The following is a 27063-nucleotide window of genomic DNA, read 5'->3' on the forward strand; positions in this document are numbered from 1 at the left end:
AGATAGATAGATAGATAGATAGATAGATAGATAGATAGATAGTAACACTTTACAATAAGGTTCATTCATGTTAACTAGCCTACTACCTTTAATATGAATGAACGATACTTCTTCATAGATTAAACATTAGAATTAAACATGCAATATAGTGAGGTCATGTTTTATATTACATATCTTTGCACATCCATGTTAATCAACCCTATAAAGGCAATATAAGGCACCGTATGCAAAACAAAACAAAAACACTCTAGTCAGAACATGAAAACCCCACCTTCATTAAGAATCTGCTTGTGCTGATTATGACGACTGACAGCTGACATGACCACTGTCTTGTACAAAAAATAAATAATGGTAATAATAATGATTGTTTAATTTTAAAGCACAATTTGATGTACTTGTATGTTTTGTAAGATGTAATCATTAAATTGTGTAATTTGGGTTTTGAGTGTGGGAAAACACCAGTATGATGAATTCAATACGTCCATGTAAAAAAATATTTTCATGAATTGTCAAATCAATTGCAGATAACATAATATAACATAGCATAATATTATCTCCTTCATTGTATGAACTCAATTTTTTTTTATTTCAATGAACTCAACATTTTAAGGCAACCAGGTAACTTAACTTTTTAAGTTAAACCAACAATATATCTTTTTTTACAGTATAGATTTAGACTATTTGTAAGCAAAGTGACTAAGTACTGGCGACACCAAAGGGTGGAAGCGGACGCTTCATTTATCAGTGCTATTGAAGTGCATTTTTTCCATGACTTCAGTGAAACTGGGTGGATAGCGGTGCTGTTAACAAAAGGAGTTTATTTATATTTCGATACTACTGAAGGCTGTAGGTGTGCATGATGACTGATAAAAGCCTTTTCTTTGGTGTTGGTCACAGAAAAAAAGCAGTCCACCCCGACCCACCCTATTCTAGACTTTCTCCTCATTTCCTTTCACAGTCCGGTACACCTCAAACAATCATGTAGATGTTTTTGATTGCTCCTCCGGAACAATCCATGAAAGTAAGTCATAGCAAGAAGACTGGGATTGTTTTATTAGTGACAAAGAATGAAAACAGAACATAAATCAGGCAGAGAGTGGGCGAAATGAAGTCGACTTTTGTTAGGACCGATGCTCTGATTGAATACCACGCAAATCTGTGTGATCTTAAAAACAGGACATTCTTAAATACTAATAAGTCAGCACACTAAAATGTTCAGGTGTGTGATTAGACTACTAATCTTTTGATTTTTCTATTCAAGGATGTCCGCGAGATGCTCCTGTTCTTATTTTGGTGACCTTTTTAATGGCAGGAAATTGGAGGGAAATATCAGAGACAGTCATTCAGTCCGTCACCACTTTTCCATTTTTAATCGGTGAGTTATGCACGGTCAAGCACCACTCATATCATCAAAATGTAGTCTAATTTAGAAATCGTTCCTAAACGTGTATTAGTAAGTAATATTAATTCTCAAGTAGGGTGCAGTCAAATCCTTCCTGCTCAGGTATTGTCATAGTCTCTTGTCATATCCTCAGGATGAAAGGAAGGATGTCGTTATTCTTCTTTTTAACGGAGTAGTGAAATCTTTTGCACCTAGAAAGAAGCAAAGGGCTCCTTCGGATCTGGGTCTTGATTACATAATGAGAGAATCATTTTTAAATGTTATATCAAGGCACAGGGCATCACAGGTAAATGTTATCTGATTCGTGAAGAATATACTTTAATCACGACAATACACAAACTGTGAAATCAGTGCATTGGTAAGTGTTAAACCCAATGCAAAATTGTTTAAACCTTGCGAAAAGGGCCTTCATGAACCATTTAGTTTCTAAAATTCACATTTTATGTTTTTATTGTGCTCTCACAAAACCTGTCATAAGTCATGGGTCATATTTTAACCTAAAATAGAAAGAATAATTAATTTATGCTGGTGCAATTTAAATTTTCGTGAAGCAATTCAGTAAAAAAAATATTATTGTAAAGACAATCTAATATAGTCATTGAATAATTGCATTTTTAAAAACAATGGGAAGAAGGACAAATGGAAGAAATGTGCTTAATAGTCATTAAAAAAAATTAACATTGTACATGCTTAAAAATAAAGGTTCTTTATTGGCAGCTTTGGTTCGATAAAGAACTCACATAGAATCTTTCCATTCCACAAAAGGTTGTTTATAGTGGAAAAAGATTCAGATTTTTAAAAAATGTTCTTCACACTTAGAAAAAATGGTTCTTTAAGATTTGCTCACTGAAAGCTTCTTTGGGAAACCGAAAAGGGTTCTTCTATAGGGACTTCCCAGAGGAACATGGTTTCTATAGCTATTGGCAGAAATACCCACTTGTTTGACATGTTCGCAAAGGATAATTTTAGGGATGGCTTTTGGGGGACTAAATTCAGAGTAGGGTCTAACCCAGCACAACAGGAACTACCGGTGATGGAAGTGTACTTCGATTGGATGAATGCATGCTATTCTAAACACCGGCACACGCCATTTTTAAAATGCAGTGTAAACACACAGTTTACATATACACTGTAAAAAAAAAAAATCCGTAAAATTTCCCGTAAAAAATACGGTAACAACATTTTAGGTTTTACAGACTTAACTTAAAATTTACAGTAATAAACCATATTTCATTATCTGATATAATGTTAATTTACCAACCTATTGAAGTATTAATATCTGTTTTGTTCCATTGTAATACACTGACAACCACCAATCACAGCAGTAATGAGAGTCACATGATCAATCAAAGCTCATCACAAGCAGTTCCTCCACAAGAAAGTTAATATTATTATATAGAAGCTGCACAGTGTCATTCACACGAACATTATGCTCACCATCATGGTAACACACATGAAATTTGAAAAATACAATAAACATTAATTTAACAACATTAAATTTAACATAAAACTCTAATGTGCATAACTGATTAGAAAAAAACTAAGAAAACTATATGACGAAACACAGTTATTTCAACAAAAATACATCAAATGTGAAGTGTCACGCAGGGAATTGTGGGAATGTCGATTTACGTTTTTTCACTGTAAATTATACAATGACTTGTTCGTTTTTTAACGGTATTTTACAGTAAAATTACATTAAATGTATACCATTAGATCTATCACAGTTATTTACCGTATATAGTAAGGAAACTTTCTGTTAACCAATTAACAGTTTTTCACTGTAGCATTTTTACAGTCTTTTACTGTTAAAACCACGATCATTTTTCCACAAACTAACTCCACAAACATGGAAAACAGCGATGTTTGGACTGATGCTGAAGTCCAGGCACTTCTCAGCCGATCACGCTGTCCTCCATCCTCCAGTTGTTGATGTTGTTGAGTGTGAACTGTTACAACAGAGACTGACTGACCGCAAACCCTGCAGACAGCTTTCTCAAACAATGATAAAGACCTTTCTCCACGGCCATTACTCCAACCTGCAGAGACAGATACTTGGGCTGTGTTTAAAATAATCACCCCCTTTACCCTCATTCCCAATGTTACTCCACTAATATAGTCCACTTCAGGGCGTGAATGAAAACGATTGAGTGAATTCGGACACCGAGTGCACCGGAAGATTTGCAAACCACTACACTCTAAAAAATGCTGGGTTGTTTCAACCCATGTTTGGGTCAAATATGGACAAACCCAACCGTTGGGTTAAAACATGAATTAAAAAATGTAAACCACTGGTTGGGTTTGTCCATATTTGACCCAAACATGGGTAAAAACAACCCAGCATTTTTTTTTTTTTTTACAAACTGTATGTACAAACATTAATTAAACAATTTAGTAATCAATTAAAGAGGAATTTATCATTTATAAAGATAGCTGCAAGATGAATCGCTGCAAAAGTCTCTTTTTGGATCTGTATTTTTTTACTCTTTCATAGAAAAAAAACTCTTTTAAGAAAAAAAATTAAATAATCTTAATTTTGTATTTTAAGAGTATTTTTTCATACTCGTTGACGTATTTTTCCGGCTTTCCATGTTTTCACTGTTATATTGTATATGCGCTATATTACGCATCTTCTGAAAGAGAGAATCTCCAGATCAAAACACGCAAATAAAGGGAGCAGAAACCAGCCATAAAAGCATTTCTTATGCACGTTGACGTCTTTAGTGGGGGAAAAATGCACTTTTCTCAGCTTTTTTGTTCAAAATGTTGCTTTTTTATGGAACTTACCCACATTTAAGTGTTGATAAAAAAAAGAATGCATGAAGCTAGAATAAAATTGGGTTTACAAGCCGATGCTGTGTTCTTTCTTTTGATTTATTGAATGTTCAGATATTCATACAACAGAATATTTTAGGGGGCCATCAAAGTTTTGTGAATTATTTATTTTTTTAAACGCTGGCTGTGGCTGGCAACATGTCAGGGAAAGAGTTAATAGTGTAAAAACAATATATATACAAAAACGTATTTTTTTCTTTCTTTTTTACTTTGCTTAAATTCACGTAACTTTCTCCATGCAGTGCTGTACAACTATTCCTTTAAAAACAACATTTTCCTAAATCACGCCGCTTCACCAGTCAACGTAACACGCCGTGTTCTTCGCAATGTGCACTTGAACATATTTTTGTAAAAAGTCATCCACTCAAATATAATAAAAAATGAACCTCCGAAGCGAGTCTTGCCTTGAGACAGCAGATCTCTCCCGGCAGATAAAGCCGTAAAACACATCCTCCCTTTCCTCTCCTCTTGTTTTTGGATCCCGCTGACTTCTGAGAAGCTTTTATTGCTTTACCGTTCACAGATGACCTAGCGAGCTGCCAACATCACTCCTGACGCAAATGCTTATCCTAAAGGTAGGCAACTCACGTGTATCTTTCACATAGAAGAAACTCTGAAAATGCAGAATAACGAAGAGAAATGCTGATTATAAATGCGCATGTAATCAAATATTGAAATGCATTTACTTTACACTAATTTTTTTTATGTGTGTGTGTGTGTGTGTGTGTGTTATGCATATTAGGATATCCCAGCATTCCTCTCACATCAACTGTGTTGGAATCACTTGTGTCAAGTCTTATTTTTCAGTGAATAAACAGTATGGCATGTGGCGTGATAGGGTTATGAAGAGCTGCATGCTTGACATTTTTACTCTTTATTGAAGTCCTGTTAATGTTTATATTTCGAGGTTCCTATTATTTATTTTTCAGGTTGATGAAGGAAGTCATTCTGTGCCCAAAACCCTGTCTACTGGTACAAGAAATGACTCTGATCCTTGTTATTGTTACAGTCATATTTCGGGCACAAAGGTGAGGTTAAAATCCACATTAATATGTTTAGTTTCAATTAAATGCACAAGTGAGCTGAACACCCTTACTGCAAAAAAAAAAAAAGTAAGTTGGAAATAAAACAAAGATTATTGAAGTATGTTATACAGGAAAATACAATTAAAGTTTCACGTTTGATTCAATGCTTCACTTGTCATTTAGATTCTTGTAATTCTTCGTGAAATTTACTAGGAATTTCTGAGTGACAATGGAAATGGAAATGTTTTTGGGGGTCACACTTTAAATTAAGGTCCAATTCTCACTATTAACTATGACTTTTGCCTCAATAAACTCCTAATTACTGCTTATTAACAGTAGTTGTTAAGTTTAGGTATTAGGTAGGGATTAAGGGATGTGGTCATGCAAAATAAGGCATTAATAAGCACTAATAAACAGTCAATATCATAATATGCATGCTAATAAGCAATAAGTAGTGAGAATTGAACCCTAAACTAAAGAGTGCCCCTTTTTTTTTTTTTTTTTTTTTTTTTTTGCTGAAAAATTGTTTATTGAGGTGAAAATCCACATTAATATGTGGAAGCAGGTTTCATTGTTTTGGACTGTGCCGTGTGCTGGACTAACTGATTGGCTCCAGGCTAGAATTCTTTTCCTCCATGGCTTTTTGTTATGCAGTTTTAAGGCTATGAGGAAAAACTATGTGGTGAAAACAAGCATCCTACACATGCATAATTCACTCTGAATGCATCAGCTGTCAAGCGGGCCGTTGCTCACTCTGACGTGAAACACATTCTTCTGTGAATATGTTTTCTTGCATTAAATGACTTTGATGGATTGGAAGAATTGTAAATGAATCTAGGATGAGATCATGCAGAATCTGATTCATGACTGTAATTTTACACTGACGAGACTTTCGTGATCGTCTCTTGATAGCTTGCCATTTTTAAAGCACAGGGTTTGGTAAATAATATGCATCAATTTTTCATACACTTATCTTGCAGTGATCACTAAATTTAATTCACTTGGTGATATAATCCTTCAGAAGGGAGTGAAAAGAAGGGTTGATTTCTCTGAACCTTTTTTATTTTTTTATTTTTTTATTTCTTCCATATACAGACTTGAATGTTAATCTTCTAAAGAAAACATGACTGGTGTTTCCCCATGCACAAGTTGCCGGCACAATGCTAATGTGTTTTTGAGTTGTTCTAAAGAGGTTTTAATGCATTAATAGTAAGGACTGCTTTAGCACACATTCTTGGACTGTCAAACATGACTGTATGCTCTCTTCACAGTAAACAGTGAGGCCTCCACTGGGTTGAAGGGAAAACTGGATTATCCCTGGAGTCAAGCAATGTTTTTTTGGAGGACATCCAGTCTGTGCCTGCTCCACTGAAGCTCTGAAAAACATCCCGGCCCCGAACGGCACCTTGCATGATTCAGTTCCAGACGGAGGTCATTTAGCATGTTTCATTTTGATATAAGAGACGTATGCATGAGTGTTTACATTGGCAGTGTGTCTCAGAGTTGGGTGTTATGCACATAATCCTTAAAGGAATAGTTTCTGTTACTGAAACAATGATTATATGACTAACACTTGAAAAATATGAGCATATATGTGATCCTGGATCCCAAAACCAGTCACATGTCGCACGGGTATATTTGTGGCAATAGCCAACAATACATTGTACGGGTCAAAATGATCGATTATTCTTTTATGCCAAAAATCATTAGGATATTAAGTAAAGATCATGTTCCATGAAGATATTTTGTAAATTTCCTACTGTAAATATATAAAACATTTATTTTTGTGGGTGAATGCTGCACAATCATGAACATAAATGAACAACTTTAAAGGAGATTTTCTCAATGTTTAGATTTTTTTGCACCCTCAGATTCCAGATTTACAATAGTTGTATCTCGTCCAAATATTGTCCTATCATAACAAACCATAAATCAATGGAAAGCTTATTTATTCAGTGTTCAGATGATGTATACATCTCAATAAAAAAAAATTGACCCATGTGACTGGTTTTGTGGACACATATGGAATGTAAGTCTACAAATATAAACACTGTACTGGTAATTTCATTGTGTTTTACAGATGTGATCATCTTTACAAAAAAGAACGGTTTCTTCTGAAGTCTTCCTGTGTTCAGCATGAGGGTGAGTAAATGCCTGAAATGTTCATTTAATTCCTGAAACATCCTGTGTCTTTGGGGAAGAGCTCCCCAACTGTGATCATATCATGTATAAGGACATCAGAACTTTCTCAGTGATGAAGCCGAGCTATATTTATCTGGAATAAAGAGGAAACCAGGAAGATTAATTCTCCACTGGTTCCCTCCAGATTTTCCTATGTGTTTTTTTATAATGTTGCATTTCAATTTATGAGTGAAATAAGGTCTGTGCTGAACATTACTTGAGGAAATTTGAAGATTTTGTTCTACAAACTAAACCCCAAACATTCTTATCTAGTTACTTATTACATTTACATTTATGCATTTGGCAGACGCTTTTATCCAAAGCGACTTACATTGCATTATCCTATACATTTATACATAGGTATGTGCAATCCCCTGGGATCGAACCCACAAGCTTGCGTTGTTAACGCAATGCTCTTACCACTGAGCTACAGGAAAGCTATTATTATTAGAAACTATGATTTAAAAAAAAGAAACATAACAGCTTAAAAATTCACGTGTGTGTGTGTGTGTGTTATGCTGTAGAACAATAGTATTGTCAAGTTATGTTTACTTACAGACCTTATTGCACTCATAAATTGAAAAACCCATAGAAAAATCTCGAGGGATTAATCTCTGGCGAACGTTCCGGGTTTTCAAAACATCAGGAAGTAATACGGCTTTAATATGCATGAATCAGAACATGTTTTACTATTGAATTTAGCAAATTTTTACAGGATTCAAGTACGAGTCGAGAGAGAAGCAACAAAAACATTCCAGATTATACATTTATTTCAATTCAATAGAGTTCCTCCTCAAGTCTATACATAATAATTAAGATTTGAATTATTAAGTCTTTTTTGCTCACCAGGACTGCATTTATTTGATAAAAAAAAAAACTGTAATATTGTGAAATATTTATTATAATTTTAAAGAAACTTTTTTTTATGTGTAGCCTATAGTAAACTATAATTTATTCCTGTGATCAAAGCTGAATTTTCCGCATCATTACTCCGGTCTTCAGTGTCACATGATCCTCCATAAATCATTCTCATATGAGGATTTGCTGCTGAATAATGATGAATAACAGACGGTCATTATTCAGAAATAACTGCAGGTTTGGAACAACATGAGGGTGAGAAAATAAAGTCAGAATTTTAATGACCAAACTCTGCTTGTGAGATTTTCGAAGATATAAACCTAAAGCTCTTTTTATTAGTCATTATACATGTGGAAATGCATCAGAAAACCAGACAGCGAACTAATTGCTACCAAGACGTCAAGCAATTTCCCTTTCCAATATGTTTCGCAAACACACTGCGGTGAAAGTCTTGTTTTACTATGATGCCGTGATTATTTTCAGCAGAGCTGACCGAGTGTGTGTGTGTGTGTGTGTGTGTGTGTGTGTGTGTGTGTGTGTGTGTGTGTGTGTGTGTGTGTGTGTGTGTGTGTGTGTGTGTGTGTGTGTGTGTGTGTGTGTGTGCGTGCAGTGAGTAACTGTCTGTCCTGTTTCTGTCCTCGTGTGATGTCATCGCTGACGTGCTCGTGACTAAAACACACAGAGCTGGAATCATTATCAACATGGACTTTTTCAATAGTCTGTGCGTAGATTATAACTCATAACCGTTGTCTGGCTAGAGAAGTCCCACCTTTTCTGCAGAATAAGGGTGTTAAAGTAAACATTTGCCTAAAAATAATTGTTCTGTTCAACAGTGTGTCACGGAAAGTGTTATTTTAGTATCATTTATACACTATCTATGATTTTTCATTTTAAATTTAGTTGAAGTTTTAGTACTTTTGTTTTGGATTAACTTTTTATTTTTATTAATTTGGATTTTTTTTTATATTAATTCAATCTGTTATTTCAGATTTGTTTTTTTATTCATCACTTAAATTTTTGTTTTGTTTAAGTTTTTAAGTTTGAGTATATCAGAGGTCGCGTTTGGGTTGTAAAAATTCCGTCATAATCTATCATTACATGTCATTTAAATTTTCATATTTTAATGATATTACACTCTAAAGACTGCTGGGGTTGTTTCAACCCAACTTTGGGTCAAATATGGACAAACCCAGCTGTTGGGTTTTTTAACCCAATGTTTGGGTTTGTCCATATTTGACCCAAAGTTGGGTTAAAACGACACTGTTAACAATATTTAATAACAACACTGGTCGCAGATCATATTAAACCAGAAACATTCCTTTAAATGTCAATGTCCTTACCTTCTCTATCATACATCTCATCATAAATAGATGGCATGAAATTTTTTTATGAATTTGAAAATCCATATTTCTTTTGGATTTTCATCTGCAGAAATGTTTTGGGTTCTTAAACGGTGAACAAAAAACATGCAATGCACCATGTTTGAAATATAAAGACTTAACTCTGTATAAGTTAAAAGTGAAGTTCCCATAACTGCTCATTCAGAGTCAGAACACTACATTTCCTGACTTCTTTATACAACTTGACATAATTTACTATATAACTAAAGGTCGAAGGATGTTATTCATCACTGATGAGCAAAACTGTCTTGGGAAGAACATTGATCTCAAACACAGATATTTCTGCTTATAATTCCCTGAATATTAAAAGCATCCAGGGTTTTTTCTTCTGAAAGTAGGAACAGATTGTTATTATGAAGCTTCCAATTGGACAAAAAAAGATAGTGATTTTAGCAGACAGTACAATCATTTGTGTTAGTGATGTATATTATATTTGTGCAAACTTGTTACACCATATTAATATTTATATGAATAAATATATATTAATATTATATTTATATTATAAACCATATATTTTATGGACAAAAAAATAAATAAATCTAAATATCTTCTTTTGTGTTCTAGGAGAAAAAAGATCTGGGTTTGGAATGACATGAGGGTGAGTAATGATAATGACAATCTTGCCAAGTGCTAAATGTGTGTCGAAATGGAGCAAAATATATTTTTAAGTAAAGTTAGTCAGAGGATTTGTAGCCTGATGGGTTGTGATTGTGAAGATGCTCCGATATGGTGCACAATAGTGTTTTTGTTTGAACCACCCAAGTTCAAATCCGGTTCTGGTATCTCGGATCCCACCTGACTGTTTTCTTCCTTGTAAAATTGTTTAAATTTTGATACATTTTCTCAATTCACCAGGAGTAACTAAATAACTAAATATATTGGACCCTTCTTAATAGGGGTGTAACAATATATTGTGTCACAATATATCGCAATGCAAAAATATGTATCAATATGTATTGTGGATAGTGCCAATATATGTTGTGTATGTATGGTTCACCCAAAGTGAAAATTACTGCGCGAGGGGGGAAAAATGCAAGTTTTCAGAGTTTTAGTGTCAGTACTACATTAAACTGTTATATATAATGTATAATAATGCAATGGGGGAATATTTGTGGGTCCTGATAATGCCAAATGTCTGTTACCAGTAAATATGGCCTACATTATTTTAAATATATCTAGTCAGTGAAAGAGTGCAAGAATATTTGTTTAAAATATTTCTGTATTTTCAGCTTCAGAATCATGAATATTGTTATTCTGGTGTCTCTATTGTCGTGTGCTTTGGGTTTCCAGCACCAAGTCCAAGTCTATTCATTTACGCACACAATGTAATACTAAATTTAGCATTTTAATCAACAGCAGGGCTGCCAACTTTTGAGTTTAGCTTGGAGGGAGAATTATGGGGGGGCTGGATTGTGGGAAACATTTTAGTAACTAAACAGAATTTTATTAGGTTTAGTGACAACATGTTACAATGTTTACATGGTACAATTTCTGGTAAGCTATTTTTTTTTATGTTTTTTTTTTTTTGCTTGACACAAATTTCACGAGTTCTTGTGATTTGATTTGATTAGACTCAATTGACTCATTTGGATAAATATTAGGTGTTAATTTTTCTCAAGAAAAGAAAACCTCAGCTAATGCTGTAAGCATACATATAGCCCTATCAGCTGGTAGTATTATTTAAGGTTAAAAATAACTCAAATTAAATATAATGCATTTTTTATTATAATAACAACTTTATTTAATGATATAACTAAAAATATAATAAATATGTAATATAGTGCACATATTTAGAAAAATACTATCTATAGCTCTTTTTTCTAGCCAACTAACATGCTAGGCTATATATTATGGTCATTTAATGGCTTTCCTGAGGTTCCGGCTGATTATTGGCCCTTTCCGCGGTTGAAAAACACTGATTGATCAATATTATGTATGAGGGATATACATTTCGGTAAGTTGTAGCCTACTGTATCTTTCAACATTGTTCATTCGTGTTTATTTACTATTAGCTAGTAGAGATGATCGGTTCACGTGCCGCTAGCGATCTTTCACGTCACATTTACAAGCGCCAAAACGGTATTTAGGGGAGAACCGGGGCGAAATGTTGGGTCAAATATGGACTAACCCAACGTTGGGTTAAAAAATGCAGTTTAAAAATGGACAAATTGCATTTTGGACAAAATCAAAAATGGACAAAAATGCAATTTAAAAATGGACAAATTGCATTTTGGACAAAATCAAAAATGGACAAAAATGCAATTTAAAAATGGACAAATTGCATTGGTTACATTAAAAATGTAACCCAACGGCTGGGTTTGTCCATTTTTAAATGGCATTTTTTAACCCAACGTTGGGTTAGTCCATTATTTGACCCAACATTGGGTTAAAACAACCCAGCATTTTTTAGAGTGAAGGGACGAAAGTAACAAAGTGATTTTCTCAGTGCCCTGAGTATATTAGCATTTCAAGCTATGACAGCACGTTCAGTACGCAACCCGTGACGGAGCTGCCAAATATCACGTGATTTCGTCATCGTTTCCCATGGTTAGGTCCGGAAAGCAGTTTTCGAGGACGATAAGTAAATTACTGAAGCGGTACTTTTTTCTAATTACAAGTTGTGTTTCTCGTTTCATGTGTCACACAGTAATGATCAATCTATAGGTTATTAAGTGCTGTATCACACCCTGAAGTTTGCCTTGTCAGAGTTTTTCAGTATAAAAGTAAATTGGGTTTAAATATCAGGAGTAACACTTGTTACTTTTGTCCCGCTATAGTGAAAAATGACTATTGTTACATTATGTTGAGAATTTATATTATGCTAATTTAATTTAATTTTCATATTTTTCATGTTGAAAAAACATTTAATAAAATAGTTTGACAAAAATATTCTAAACAATTCAGGTTTGTACTGTTGGGTTACTTTTGAAACATTGATGAAACAGAGAATTTAAAATGAAAATGTAAATTAAAAATGTTTTGCAAAGATAAAGGCCAAAATATGTTTGCAGTTACATGTTAACAAGGTCATACTCATGTATATTTAGGCTAATAAAAAAAAACAAGAGTGACACAAAAAAATATAGCTTGTATATTGTTGTTACTTTCATTCCAACTGACGGGGTCGAAAACATGAGCAGTTCAAAGTGAAATTATACTGAAGTCGTTCTACATTTTTTTTAAATACCACCTGGTATTGATAGACCACACTTGCGAGTGTCTGACCACAATAAAAATATATCTCTGTCTCTAAAGCATTATCTTTTCAAATTATGTTTTTCTGAAAAATGGTACTTTCGCCCCTGCTCTTGAATTTAATAATAGAATTGACAGAATCTGAGAGCTGAGATTTTTTTTTTAAATATCACTAATATAACTGGCCTGGGGTGCGTTTCCCGAAAGCATCGTTAACCAACTATGGTCGCAAGTTCCGTCGTTATCAGGATAGTTAACAACGGTGTTTAAATCACAGGTGTTTCCTGTGGTTAGAAGCAGAGTTTCTAGTTTGCATGACATGTGCACTTCATAAAATCCTTATCTTGAGCAAAATAAGCAAGCTGACATTCAGTACAACCTGTGTCTTTTATTTAGAATACATACAAATGTAATTTAAGTATTTTAGTTTGTCAAGAGATTTAAAGCGTAGTTTTTGAAGAGTGTGCATGTGCGAACGAGCTCTAGTGTAAGAACGAGCCTATGATTGAATCTGGAAATAAAGCAAAATAACTGAGAAAAATGAGAAATAGTCCTCAGATGCCATGTCTGTTATGTATAGCAAAACATCTTGCGTTAATTCGATCTCAGACAAATTAATTAAAATAAGTTATTACTCCACCACGTGCGTGACGTCATAAACCAACGTGGTTGAACGACCACTTTGCGACAATACAGTTTCGGGAAACAGTCGTGACCATGGATATCATATAATAAAAGCTAGATGTCTCGTCCGCGCTGCTGGCCAATGGAGGTCGACGTCCGCACACGGCGGCCATCTTGCCACAGGCAGCTCGCTCACTCGTACCATTGTGTTTTAATGGTGCATGTACTTTTTAAATAACCATAACTTGCTCAATTTTGTACTGATTTTCAAACGGTTTGGTTTGTTATAAACGTCAGAGATGTAGTTATGACACTGCATACATATGAATAATTAATAAAATCTGCAATTTCAACATGTTCCAGCATTCAGAATTATAGCCACGTTAATAACGTTTGTAAGAAACCAAACATTTTGTAACCGTTTGGATTTGTGTTCGTGCTGATCACTCACCTTACTTCAGATACCACAGAGCTCGCCAGAAAGCTTCCCTGTGACAAGATGGCCGCCGGTGATGCCGTTCGAGACTCCGCCTTAGGACATCTAGCCTTATATGGATATCTATGGTCGTGACTAGCTAGTTGATTTCTTCAACAATGCATCATACTATGGTAGTTGAGCAGCGAGTTACGTCATTGTTCGGGAAACGCACCCCTGATCAACAGTAACATTTTAGTTAACCTTTTACCAAATGTCTTGGAGTATCGCAATACTATCGTATCGTGAGTTTAGTATCGTAATATGTATTGAATCGTGACATGAGGAGATTGTTACACCCCTACTTCTTAATGGTCCATTTACATCGATGCATTTGACACACACTTTCATGCACTTGCATTGCACTGCATATTTATCTGTATATGTGTGTTTGACTTTACCAGTTTAGCCACAGGAACACGTAAACACAAGCCAAACACAATGCTTTTCCCTAGACGCATTTGCTTCGCTGCTTATGCACAATAGCACTATACATTATAATACAAGCAGGGTTTTCCTGTTTCTTGTTTGCCACTCGTGTTGCCATGAGGCGCTAAAGCCGAAACATATTTTTAATCACCTGTTCTCGAAACACCCCTGGATGACCTTACAGGCGCGTCCATAACTTTTAAAGCATTTGGAAAGTGACAATAGTTTTCCTTGATTCTTCCGGTGTAGTACTTGGGGTTTAGGAAATGACTCCCTCCCCAAGGAATTTCACTTTTTCTAATCTATTGATGAGTTAAGCACTAGTTTTGTTTGGTTATAAATAATTGTACAGCATCTGCAAGCTCCATTTGTCCAAGCTATTGTTTTTAACGATGTGTCCTCTGAGAAACGGCATTGAAAATCGTGTCGGATCATAGATCATTCATTTCTCAAAAGTGCTGTTAAGTTCCCGAACACATTCATGGAAGCTGGTGAAAGGTTGTTGATGTGAGCTAAACACAATGTTAACACAAAAAACACTGATGTTCTTCTGGGGTTTGTTTGTATTCGCATTCACTTAGGGATTTTACACTTCTCAGTGATTTATGTTTTCTTTTTAGTAGAACAGCATGTCATTTCTCCAACTTCAAGATTGTTGAATACTGAAAGTCTATTATTTTGAACGAAATGTCACTTGCCACCCATTTTATTTTTGAAATGTGACATTTCTGACTGAAACAAAATAGCCTATTCAATGAAAAATGTTTGTTTTATCCATCAGGTATAAATTGGATGGAAAAGTGTTTCTGCAAGACATTTCAAAGGCATTTTATTTGTAAGAGTATTTCACTTCATCTGCAAATGAATCTGGAGAGTGGAAAGCAATAAAATAAAAACAGATGGACATTTTGTTGACTCGATATAATGTTTTAATCTGAAATAAAGGTTGAACAGTTAAGAAATTAATTCATCCAATAAAATGAAAGCAACCTTTCCAAGACTTTTAAAAAAAGAAAAGGTAACTTATAAAACTTTATAAGCAATTTGGAGATCCAAAACGCTGTAAAGACTTTAACATTTACAAATGAAAGACACTTTTCACCATCTGATCAATTCCAGATGAGTAAAATCCTACACTTTTGTTCTGTTACTTTAACTAATATTGTGTGTAATTGTGTGTAGATCATGTGTGGCTACATTAACTTATATTAGTTATTTGGGTTCTTCACTTTCGCCTCTGGTTTGCTTAGTTGGGGACACTTAATATTTAGCAATATTACTGATTTGACTGATATTATTGGACGAGAGCTAAGTTGATGATGACATCAGAGCTGCTTTATAGATTAATTGAACTCATTTCATATTTGATGATCTTTAAACTGAACAGAACTGAATAAACACTGAACTGATCTCAGCTGAACAATGACACCTTTTCTTTTAAGAGCTGCTTTACAGCAGAACCGAACTCTGTTTGCATCATTGAATCATTTTTTTTCCTGTTTATGATTGTAAAGCTGCTTTGAAACAATCTGCATTGTATAAAACACTATAGAAATAAAGGTGACTTGACATTACATTAGTCATATGAGTAGTAACTGCACTGGTAGTGTCACGTAATTTCTTATTTGTTCATTTATTTTTACATGCTAAATAAGTTATATTTAACATGTGCTTTGCTAGCTGTTCTGGCTTCCGGTTGTATTGTTTATATTTCCACAGCATGAAGGTCTGATCTTAAAGATTTATGAATGAACCACTCGTTTTAAAATCTTCCCGGTCTACTGACATTTGTTATGACATCTGCTTCAAACATTATAATGATAACTTTTGTCAACTCTATATAAATCCACTTCACCATAATTACTTGTCAACAGCAATACCATAGTAATATGTAATAAGTTCAAAATTCAAAATTGGCACTTGTTTCTCTGGTGCATGAGGTCTATAGATTATAGGGCCACAAATCTGCAATGTTGAAATTAGTTGGAACAACTTTATTTTTGACTGGTCAACTTTTTTTGTGTGTTAATGCTACATATTAAGTTCTTCTAACTCAATTTAGTTGGTTGGTTTAACATAATTTCATTTAGTTGTCAACTCAATCTGTTGTGTTAACCCAAAAGCCCAAACCTTTGTTTTTAGAGTGCATCATATAAATAAATAAAAGGTTTAATTTTTATTTGTTTAGAACAAATTAGCCTATATATTTGTTCATAGTTGAATCATCCAATAGGCTAAACGTCAGCATCAGGAATGTAATATTTCAATCAGATCTACTTTAAGGACAGATTTTGTCAATATATTCTCAAAATGCATTTCTAAACCTCACGCGGATCCGGACTTCATGGGTTTTGTGCCATGTCCAAGAGCAACACACAGGGGTGGAACATCCCATAGCCGTGCCATCTCTGTTTCTGGACAAACAGCTGGCATTTCCTCAATGATACTGTGGCTGTTTCCTCAATCCATCTCCCGGCTGTCACACACACAAGGTCCTTTTCAGAGTTTCAAGGTTTAGTTTGAATTGCATTAACGGGTTGTCATTTATGAAATAAAACACTAGCTCTATTCGGACAGGATTAACTTTACAAGGGTAGATGGAGTAATGTAATTTTACTGCAGAACGTCTGTAATATTAATGGCCAATTCGCACGGGATAAGATATCTCAGTAAAACTAGCAGAAGTGGGAGGAGTAACTCGATTTACGCACCGCCGTCTCCCGCGTGTATTACGCTGCTTCCTGATATCACGTGCGCAAACACATATAACCTATATTTATATATATAAAACAGTTATGTCCGGTCGAACGATGTATTAATTAACTTCAGATTGGATTGTGTTGGTAATAGACACTTACCTAACGCTAAAAGACGTTTCGTGCCTCTAACAAGTGCTTTCGATCTTCTCTCTGATCTGAATGGTGTGTGTGAAACACTTGAGTTTTGCCACAGACTCGTTCCAGCGTCTAGAACGCAACTGATGCTTTTTCAAGCGTCTTCATACTTGAAAAACTGTGGGAAACTACTTTTAAACAGGAAATGACGGAATATTTACGTACATATTTACAGCGGGTCTATTCACACGTGATTAGTATCACCTGAGGTCATTTTTCCAGACCTTTTTACTGAAGGTAAAAGTCACCATAAGTTACTGACATTGTCCGTCATGATCACTGAGATGCACAATCAGACGGGACTAAAATCACTGAGAAGCTCTGGTAATTATTACTTTACCCCACCTCTCCATGTTAAACTAGTCCCGTCCGAATAGGGCTTTAATTCAATATGAAAAGTAAACCAGCTAAAAACATTGATTTGCTTGTTTGAGCATCTAGACCAGGAACATTGGCTGCATCCGAAAGAACATACTTTTTTAATTGTTGCAAAATACTTATTCAAAATGAGTTTCTACTCGAGAGAGGATTTCGGATGCAGAGTTTGGGGTGGAACTGTGTAAAAGCCCATTCAGACCAAGGACGTTAACTAAATAATGATAAAAACAAAGTTCTTTAATGAAACTCTAGATGGCGCCGACTGATAGGTCCTTAACCCAAACTCTTGCATCACATCATTCTCTATAGGGCACAGCTGATTGGTTTCTGCTGAATCAGTAGCCAATGAGCTCGCTGATCAACCTTCAAACACTGTAGCAGTTTGCAGTGCACTTTCAGAAACCCCTCCACTTCCCCAGCTCCACCTGTATAATTCTGCGATTGTACAGTAGCAGCATGTCTTTCTTGCTCACAGCAGTGTGTCGTGTGTGTGTGTGTGTTGGCAGTATCAAGTCCCGTACTTATTCTGAAGCAGCCGCAATAACAGCGGCAGCAGCAGCGTAGCAGATCTAATCCAAAATATATCAACATTGTCGTACTTATTACCATGCCAAACACTCAGAGAGATGTCAGGAGAACTACAGTTTTAGTAATCTTTCGAATTCTGTGAGAATAGAGGAATCCACACACCACAACTTTTGATAACGGCACAGAGCAATGCATTCCTTGGAATCACTTTCAGAACGGTATTTAGAAATGATCATTCTGATGAACGATAAAAACATCGACAGCCAATCAGAATCCATGCATCCCGCATTAAAGAGTGCATGCATTTAAAGCGGCACACGACAAAACCATAAATTAAACAGAACGTTACCATGCATTAGTGTTGAGGATAAAGTAGTTAGAAAAGGCTATTGCAACTTCAGCCTCATGCCAACTTTAGAGGGTAACTCTCGCCAAAATGCAACCTAGGCTCTTTTTGTTAATCTACTTGATGCAAACTTTCATTTGAAAGCATAATAAGAATGGAAACGCCACTTTTAAGTTTGACCGTATTTTCGTTTTAGGTTAAAATACCTTGTGAATGGGAGTGAATGGGGCACTTTTATAATAGCATCAAAAATCGCTATTTTTAAAACACTAAGACGACTCGACACAACATGACACTTTGCTCTCAGTATCACCAGGGGCTCTACACATGAACTCCAGCATTGAGAACATTGTGTGTGTGCACAGAGTTTACTAAAGAGAAAGATTTTGAACAACTCACTGTCTCTGTGTCCGCCCGCATTTTGACAGTCAATAATAGTCGATCTCCGAATGTGAATGAACTGACTTTGAATTTTAGTATTGTTTCTTATATGAGGATCCTTTTTCAAATACAAGGTCAATATTGATTTTCACTAACGACAAAACAACAAATTATCCGTGAATTTATATGGAACTAATCTTTAAATGCTTTCCATCTTTACTCTCCTCCCTGTTACGGAGATCGACTATTTTTGATTGACAAAATGCCGGCGGACACAGAGACAGTGAGTTGTTCAAAATCTTTCTCTTTAGTAAACTCTGTGCACACAAACAATGTTCTCAATGCTGGAGTTCATGTGTAGAGCCTCTGGTGATACTGAGAGCAATGTTTCATGTTGTGTCGAGCCTTCTTAGTGTTTTAAAAATAGCGATTTTTGATGCTATTATAAAAGTGCCCCATTCACTCCCATTCACAAGGCAATTTGACCGAAAACGGTCAAACGGTCAAACTTAAAAGTGGCGATTCCATTCTTATTATGCTTTTAAACGAAAGTTCGCCTCGAGTAGATTAACAAAAAGACCCTAGGATGCATTTTGGCGAGAGTTACCCTTTAAGTATGACCAATGAGAAGCCTGTATATTGCGGCACTGGACCAGAAATGACACAATGTCAGAACACAATGTTATTTCTGATGACACCAGTTACTCATGATATATTCCCTGATCTGTGCGCATTTGTGTCTGGGGACCATCTGTTCTGATGCAAGAGGGATTTGCCAAAGAATATGAACAGTTTATTGCGGGAAACCATGTGTTTAGTCTTTCTCTTGAGATGGTGGATTTTTGTGGATTTGTTGTTCTTTTCCTGTAGCTCATCTGGTGATGGCAATGCCAAATCATGGGTTTGATTCCCAGGAAGCACAAACCGATTCAATTTATACCTTGACTGACGTCGCTTTGAATAATAAAATGTTGGCCAGATGTATAATTGTACATGAGGAAGAATAAGCAAAAATGTTTTTCAACAGAGACAATAGGAAGTTGAGATGATCTCTGCAGGATCATTGCACATCTCAAAATACAAATGTTTAAGATTTTTTTTATGTTTTTGAAATAAATATATGCTCACCATTTATGCTGCATTTATTTGATCAAAAGTACAGTAATATAATAATAATAATTCGTTACATTTATATAGCGCTTTTTCTGAGACCTCAAAGCGCTTTACATAGAAGGGGGGAATCTCCTCAACCACCACCAATGTGCAGCATCCACTTGGATGATGCGACGGCAGCCATATTGCGCCAGAACGCCCACCACACATCAGCTTACGGGTGGAGAGGAGACAGTGATGAAGCCAATCAGTATATGGGGATGATTAGGAGGCCATGATCGACAGAGGCCAAGGGGCAAATTTGGCCAGGATGCCGGGGTTACACCCCTACTCTTTTTCGAAGGACATCCTGGGATTTTTTTAATGACCACAGAGAGTCAGGACCTCGGTTTAACGTCTCATCCGAACGACGGGTGACAGTAGAAACAGTAATATTGTGAAAAACTTATACTATTTAAAATAACTGTTTAATATATAGCAAACTGTAATTTATTCCTGTCGAATAAGTCAAAGCTGAATTTTCAGCATCATTACTCCAGTCTTCAGTGTCACATGATCTTTCAGAAATCATTATAATATGATGATTTGCTGCTTAAGAAACATTTCTGATTATTATCAATGTTGAAACAGTGGAAAATGTGATGCATTTTATTTTCAGGATTCTTTGATGAATAGAAAATTCAAAACAACAGCATTTATTTGATTTGAATCTTTTGTAACATTATAAATGTCTATACTCTCGCTTTTGATCAATGTAATTGGTCCTTGCTGAATAAAAGCTTTTTTTTAAAACAATTATGTATTTGATACAGATGTTTACCAAACGATTACTTTACAGAAGAAGGAATCTGGCAGCAGCTCCATGTAAATCTTATGGGAAAGAGCAAAGTTTAGAGGATTATGTGGCGATAGCTGAAATGATCGGAATGTGGAATGTGATTCATGGCTCAGTTCTTCCACTACAGATACGCTGGTTTTGCTTGGCCAAATATTCAGGTTCCAAGCAAAAAAGATAATAATTTCAATCAAGCAGTGTGGGACTATAATCATTTTGCATTAATAAAGAATTGAACTGCACTGTCAGTATTATTTCAATCATTTTTGTCGATTTATTACACAAACTTGATCCAGCTGATAGGCCACACACTGACACATGCTACTTGGTATGAAGTGCATGCCAGAGTAATTTCCACCCATCATTTCCAATCAGTCAAAGACCACCGGACACTCCCATCTGACCCAGAGTTCAGATACCAGTGCTTTTCACTCAAGCTGAGTTCAATCACATGATGTTCTCACTTTGAGTGTTCAGACGTAAACAGAATGTGTTTTCACGGGCTGAGAAGAGTCAAGGAGATGCCAGACAGAAACAAAAAGACTAGTCTGTTTAATGCACGCGCAACTCTTTAGAGCAGATCAGGTTAGTTGCCAGAGAGGGAAGTTGGGATTTATCTCAGTGTAGTTCAGTTGCACAAATGCTTGTTTTCTCTCACAGATGTGGTTTCAAACACTGAGAAAAAAAAATCTGTGAGCAAAAAAAAAAAAACTGCTAACACTTTACAATAAGGATCCATGATCCATGACCATCAATTAACGTACATTAATTAACTAAGATTAATAAAAACTGTAGAGGTCTTGATCAATGTTTGTTCAAATTAATTTCAACATTTACTTATTCATCAATAAGTGATCATGGCACTCTTTACAATTAAAAAGCCTTTATTATTGTAATAATGTGTAGCCATGAAATAATACATGCTATTTATTCAAGAAAAAAGTGCTAAGGTCAACCCAGAACTTTATTGATGGACTGATATACCAAGACCATAGAGCACCTTTATTTTAATACTCATCTGAGGATGCATTCTCCATTATTGGACTTTGTTTGATGTACTAATGCATTTTTAAAAATCTGTATCTGTTAACTGTCACTTGTGGCTGTATAAGTAAGCACACAAAGAGGAATAGCTCAATAAAATCAGTCTTCAAACCAATAATCCACAGGGTAACACCTTACAATAAGGTTCATTAGTTAACATTAGTTAACTACCTAAGTAAACATAAACTTCGAATGAACAATACTTCTACAGCATTTATTAATCTTCGTTTATATTAATTTCAACATTTACTAATACATTCTTAAAATGGTGGAGCCATGTTGGAGAAGCCCTCAACGACACTATGGTGATGACTGATGGAGTCAGAGACGACAGTGGAGGAGTCCTAGATGGAATGGAGGAGATGGAGACCCAAGGTGACACCAGAGATCTGGAGGCAGACTTGCAGGCTCGCGGGGCCGAGATGGAGACGGGGGCTCGGCAGACTGGGGTAGATTTTGAGGGAGCGAGGACCAGGGCAATGCTGGAGGGAATGGGCTGCCAGATGGAGCAAGAGGGATGGAGAGATGAGGCGCAGCCAGTAGAGTGGAAGACTGTGGTGTAGTAGGGTCAGAGGGACAAGGGAGCCTGGTGGAGTCCGAGGACTGACGAACCCCGGTGGGGCTAAGGGAACGTGGAGCCAAGGAGACACTGTAGGATCAGAGGGTCGAGGTGGAGGCAAGGGCTCTGAGGATTTACTTGGATACAGGTCCTTGTCAGGACGGATCTGGTGACTGGAAGCTAGACTGCGCATCCATGCAGCACAGGAGGAGAGGACCAGTAGAGACTGGGCTGATGTACTGGTTAGCTTTGGTAGAGGAGGTGGAAAAGGAAGGCTGGGTAGGAATACTGGAGACACAGGAAACTCTGAGCTGGGCAGGACCAGCGGGGGATCAGGAACCTCTGACCTGGGGAGAACCAGCAGGGTATCAGGAAACTCTGAGCTGGGCAGAACCAGTGGGGGAACAGGATACTCTGAGCTGGGCAGAACCATCGGGGGAACAGGAAACTCTGAGCTGGGCAGAACCAGCGGGGGAACAGGAAACTCTGAGCTGGGCAGAACCAGCGGGGAAACAGGAAACTCTGAGCTGGTTCTGCCCAGCGGGGGAACAGGAAACTCTGAGCTGGGGAGAACCAGCGGGGGAACAGGAAATTCTGCGCTGGGCAGAACCAGCGGAGGAACAGGAAACTCTGAGCTGGGCAGAACCAGCGGGGAAACAGGAAACTCTGAGCTGGGCAGAACCAGCGGGGGAACAGGAAATTCTGCGCTGGGCAGAACCAGCGGAGGAACAGGAAATTCTGGGCTGGGCAGAACCAGCGGGGGAACAGGAAATTCTGCGCTGGGCAGAACCAGCAGGGGAACAGGAAACTCTGAGCTGGGCAGGACCAGCGGGGGATCAGGAAACTCTGAACTGGGCAGGACCAGCAGGGGTTCAGGAAACTATGGACTGGGCAGAACCAGCGGGGGAACAGGAAACTCTGAGCTGGGCAGAACCAGCGGGGGATCAGGAACCTCTGACCTGGGGAGAACCAGCGGGGTATCAGGAAACTCTGAGGTGGGCAGAACCATCGGGGGAACAGGAAACTCTGAGCTGAGCAGAACCAGCAGGGGAACAGGAAACTCTGAGCTAGGCAGAACCAGCGGGGGAACAGGAAACTCTGAGCTGGGCAGAACCAGCGGGGAAACAGGAAACTCTGAGTTGGGGAGGACCAGTGGGGGAACAGGAAACTCTGAGTTGGGGAGGACCAGTGGGGGAACAGGAAACTCTGAGCTGGGGAGAACCAGCGGGGGAACAGGAAATTCTGCGCTGGGCAGAACCAGCGGGGGAACAGGAAACTCTGGGCTGGGCAGAACCAGCGGGGGAACAGGAAACTCTGGGCTGGGCAGAACCAGTGGGGGAACAGGAAATTCTGCGCTGGGCAGAACCAGCCGGGGAACAGGAAACTCTGAGCTGGGCAGGACCAGCAGGGGATCAGGAAACTATGGACTGGGCAGGACCAGCAGGGGATCAGGAAACTCTGGGCTGGGCAGAACCAGCGGGGATCAGGAAACTCTGGGCTGGGCAGAACCAGCGGGGGAACAGGAAACTCTGGGCTGGGCAGAACCAGCGGGGGAACAGGAAACTCTGGGCTGGGCAGAACCATAGGGGGATCAGGAAACTCTGGGCTGGGCAGAACCAGCGGGGGAACGGGAAACTCTGCGCTGGGCAGAACCAGCGGGGGAATGGGAAACTCTGTTTTGGGCAGAACCAGCGGGGGAACGGGAAACTCTGTGCTGGGCAGAACCAGCGGGGGAACGGGAAACTCTGTTTTGGGCAGAACCAGCGGGGGAACGGGAAACTCTGTGCTGGGCAGAACCAGCGGGGGAACGGGAAACTCTGAGCTGGACAGGACAAGCAGGTACAGGGGAAAAAGGGAAACATCCCCTTTAAACTCATCCATACAATAAATGTCCACAGAGACCGGGTCCAGCATTACCTCGACAGCAGAGGTGTGGGCAGGGCTCCCGGAACGGCTGATGTAGCCGGCAGACACACCGGGTCAGACTCTCTGGAAGGCTCGGGCTCTCTGTCTGCGGTGGGCTCATGCGTAATCTAAACCATTCCATTCTGACAACCTCGTGTAATGTGACAACATGCCCCGCTTTAGGGACGCTCTAGGTGTTTAATGAACTGAATCAAAAAAAAAATTCTTAAGCAACAATGGCTTAAATGTTCAATAGTTTATAAAGCTTTAAACCTTGTGTCTTTACAATAAATTATATACTTTGAAAAATCTGTGACAACTTACCCCGGTCTCCACTATGAAAAGAAATTAATTAATTTCATTGCCCTTTTGTTTTTGGTATTAAATGCTGTAATGATATAATTTCACTAGTGCATCACTAATGAGTGTAGCGTGATTTCGTAAAATGTGGGGACACCGTCATCATCATCCACATCATCATATTATTATTATTCGAATTCTCTTTGTTGTTGTGGTAACCTGGCAGCCAAGTGTGATCTCCACCCAAACACTGCATCGCTAACACTGACTCTCTCGGATGTTAGTCGTTGCTGTCGTAGTGTGGCTTCATGCGATATGTAATTGGCCTATTACATAAGCACACAGACAACGGTCATCCTCTGACACACGTGCTTCATCAGTTTATGTCCCAACCCTGGGGAATACACACTGATTTAACCATGTTTCCTTTTGTTTTCACATCCCAGTCTTCCTCGCCGATGCATACTGCTGTTTCTGAGCTGTGATTGAGAACAGATGTTTTGGCCTCTCGTGGCAAGACACAGAGATTCCTGTGCGCCCAAGAACACCCTCACAAACACTACTATTGCAAAACCTGACATCCTTTATTACACGTAAATAAATGCAAATGTCCAGTAATGTCACAACATGAGCTGAACATCTAACCTTAGTTCCATATTTGCATCAAAGGCTGTATTGCATTTCTTTCCATTATTGCTTCTGTTTTTGATGATTAGTAGCAGTAAAAGGATCTCTCTGAAACCATCAGATTAAAGCCAGTGTTGTCTATAAATCTCTTTGGCTCCTCAAAACAACACATAATTGCAATAAAATATTTTAATGACTGATATTTGGCACTTTTTTTGTGCTGGCGTCTTTTTATTATTATTTTTTTCTTTCTTTTTTGGAACATGTGAAGTTTTTTTTGTTTTGTTTTTTCAGGGGGGAAATGTTGGGAAAGTTTGTTCAACAGTGATCTTAACTAAAACCAAAACCTCAAAAAAGTCAAATGTACAAAAACACACACTGTATTTCAGCTTGTTATCGAGGCAAGATTTCTTATTTTCATTTTGTTACCTTGATGTACTAAAATAACAGACTAAAACTGAAATAAACATAAATAAAAATAAAATAAAAACAAATGTCAAAAACACAACAAAATTACTTAAACTTCAACTTAAATTAAAATGAATTCAAGATATGAATGAAAACTATAATAATATCTCAAAACACTGGCTGTAAAATAATTAAAAGCAAAAAAAAAAAAAAAAAAAAGCAATAGACAAATATCATTGCAAAGGCCAAAACGAATTCCACATTATGCAACAATCAGAAAGCGTTTTAAAGCTCATAACGGGCAACACTGAACGTCGATTGCATATTAAATATCATTGCATTATGTAACACTCAGTAAATATTTGTAAAGTGATGTTTTTAATCACATCCACCCACAGAACTGTGAACAATACTCTCCTGTCTGACATGCCATGAAAATGTCCTGCCAATTTGTAGACTTGTACCTCACATAAAATACTGGCAACAGCAATGGTAACAGTTTATTTTGATAGTCGACATTATATTCTACAGTAACTTTGCAACTTCATGCCAACTAACTGTTAGTAGACTGTTAGGTTAGGGTTATAGAGCTTATGCGCCAGAGAAACGAGGGCGCCGCCATCTTTAGAATATTGTTTTTGAACTTCCGTTTTTGCGGTCGCTCTGTAGTATTTCTATGGCATTGCTGTCCAGGAGTAATTAGCTTTTGAAGTGGATTTACTTAATGTAAAGTTAATGAAAGTTATCATGAGGACTGTGATTTTTAAAGCAGATGACTTAACAAATGTCAGTCGACTGGGAATATTTTAAAACGAGCCGTTCATTAATAAACACGCAGAATCGCTGTGAAAATACAAACCGGAACGAGCGCAGCGCTGAAAAGGGGCGGGGCTACATAAGGTCTATAGGGTTAGTAGAATACGTTGACATGTACTTGCAAAGTTAGGATATGTTCAGACTGCAGGCCTGAGGGTCTGAGAGACTGAAACCTGGCGAACAGAGGTGACGTCCCGTCCAAAGACCTGCAATGTGCGGGAAACAATAAAACACACTGTTAGTTTTGGAGAAATCTGCACCATTGTTTCACATTGCTGTAAACAGAGTGTTAATCGTTACGAAAATATTTAGCTATAATATGGACTAGACAGTCCAAGAGAGAGAGAGAGAGAGAGAAAAAAAACAGGTGAACACTGAGGAGATAAGATAAGTCTGAGGAAAACTGATTTTGCGAAATAATCTGGTTTGAGAAATACATGCCGTGTGAGGAATAAAACACTCTTTGGATGTCAGGCCTTGGATCCAACCAGAATCAATCCAACTT

At 37.3% G+C, this 27063-nt stretch overlaps 2 long non-coding RNA genes across 2 annotated transcripts in view; one reads left to right on the top strand and one right to left on the bottom strand.

Moving 5' to 3' along the window:
• LOC309482145 overlaps positions 1-27063 on the bottom strand; it is a 241987-nt gene that overhangs the window by 48831 nt on the left and 166093 nt on the right. The window lies entirely within an intron of this gene.
• LOC309482144 lies at positions 808-25851 on the top strand. Its single transcript, XR_014200229.1, has 7 exons — positions 808-1375; positions 4761-4812; positions 5145-5270; positions 6534-6693; positions 7343-7404; positions 10266-10299; positions 25154-25851. It is a non-coding gene; the product is annotated as an uncharacterized lncRNA (long non-coding RNA).

This window comes from Leuciscus leuciscus, assembly GCF_965113295.1.
Source record: "Leuciscus leuciscus genome assembly, chromosome: 19".
NCBI classification, from domain to species: Eukaryota; Metazoa; Chordata; class Actinopteri; order Cypriniformes; family Leuciscidae; genus Leuciscus; species Leuciscus leuciscus.